The following is a 2,220-nucleotide window of genomic DNA, read 5'->3' on the forward strand; positions in this document are numbered from 1 at the left end:
TGTTTATTGGAACACTATGGTGCATTAAGAGTTCATTTTGACTTCGTTGAGTGTAAAGTAGACTATTGCTCACTTTCTGCAGGATTGAGAAGGAAAATTCCAACTTATCACAAGTTGCAAAATGCAGTGAGTAACCGTTAATACGTGTATTGTATTACACAGCTGTGGGATGGCTCCTGATGTCCATAGACCACTTCCCATTCCCCAGACTAGACTCACTCGACTTTCCGTTTATTTAACTGACACTTTTGTTTGAAATCCTGGGTGCTTTTTATCCCATTGAGTCACACCCTGCATCTGGGAGCCTCTGCTCTGGCACTTGAGCGCCTCATTAATTACTAACTGTGGCAAAGTCCTGCTGTTTCGCAACTTCTCTGCCTTTGTTGGGAAATCACATCTCCTTGCTAGAATGAGAAGGCAGGACAATAGTGTTCTGCCAAATGTCCAGTTTGGGTGCATTTTACGAAGACTAATTATCTCAGGGTCTTGTAATTTTCCTAGGTACTCACACTTGATAAGATAATTGATTGTGTCTATAAAGTACCAGGGGAAATCCAGGAAGCGTTTGCATTCAGCTAAGGAATGTTCAGAGAAGTCAAATCATTGTTAAAGACATAAGTGAGAATAGGTGATGGAATAGAAAACGGTCTCCTCGTTCACATGGGCACCTTTCAGAGGGACAGCCCAAAGCACAATTCCCAAAAGCAAACAGAGCTCAAACTCTTCGGTGTGTTACCGTCTGAGCCTCCCATTTCGCTCTCAATGCGTGCTTTGCTCCACTGTTTCTTTTTCGTGCGGCCAAGTTCTGACCCACCCCCACAGAGACAGGGCTGCATCCTTTAATTTCATTGTTTCTATCCTTAGTACCCAGCAGCGTGCTCCACATATGTCTATATGTAGATGTGTAGAATGCATGGTGATCTCCTACTGTGAAATATAACAGATAAAAGTACAAACAATTCTATAAATCAATGCAAGGTCTTGAATAACACCTAACATAATTTTACAAAGAATTAATTTATTAAACCAACCTGAAGTACTATGTCATGATAGCAGATATATTGAACAGATGCAATAAGTGTCATCCACACCCGTATTGGAAATGTGTTGCTGCAATTTGTATCACATTTATCAATAAAGAGATTACACATTTTTGAAACCAGTATTCCTCAATCTGGGGGTTAAATAAGAGTAAAAGGACCCAAAGGATAGCTTCCCCTTCCCCGAACCCTGAAGAATACCCACTCATTTCTTTCATAATGAATCCTACGACTGATTCTTTAACTAATCTGATTCGTTATCTCTCTTCTTCTAAAATCTTTGGTTATCTTCTCTCAAATGTTCCCTTTCGGGAACAGCCTTTCCAGAACAAAGGTTTAGAATTGTTGAGAATCATTCAGGGATCCAGGTGCGGCAGTGGGTGCTGATAAAGATTTAGGAGTGCAGGTTGATTTGAGTCCCACCTCAGCTCTCACCTTATCAGGCATTTTAAACCTATACCTCATCCTGTATTTTCTCTTTCCCATGTTTCCCTCCCTGCTCTGTGAGTCCACACCAAGAGGGTAAAAGGATATAGGGACAGTGTTTCCTGGTAAAAGGATATAGGAACACTGAGTCAAAAATTAGCTCCCCCAGGGTCACCAGCTGAAAGGACTGGGACAGTGTAGGATTAGCAGTGTTTCCTAGATTTCCTAGTTAACAAATGGCATCTGAGATGCTTGTTGAATATGCAGATGAGTAGGTGTCTCCCCTGGAAATTAATTTCTCATTTGGGAGGTTCTAAACCTAGACTGGAATCCATTTTGTTAACAAGGGCTGTAAGTGATTCTTACCTTTCGGTACATTTGGGAAAGAAAAGGCACTGTGTACACTAGAACCTTCTGTTTAAATCACAGATGCCCAAACACCAGAGATTCTGATTTCATTGTGTTCAAATAGAGGCTATTCACGGGTACTTTTCAAAGCTCCTTCAAATGATTAGTATATCCTTGAAGCAGCCTCTCAAACTTTTCTGTGCATGCAAATCACCTGTCCTAGGAGAATGGTTAGATGATTCAGTAGATTCTGATTCATCAGGCCAAGGGTGGGGCCTTAGTTTCTGTATTTCTAAGGCAGCGGTTCTCAACCTGTGGGTCGCGACCCCTTTGGCGGTCGAACCACCCTTTCACAGGGGTCGCCTAAGACCATCCTGCATATCAGATATTTACATTACGATTCATA

This window comes from Myotis davidii, unplaced genomic scaffold (assembly GCF_000327345.1).
Source record: "Myotis davidii unplaced genomic scaffold, ASM32734v1 scaffold147, whole genome shotgun sequence".
NCBI classification, from domain to species: Eukaryota; Metazoa; Chordata; class Mammalia; order Chiroptera; family Vespertilionidae; genus Myotis; species Myotis davidii.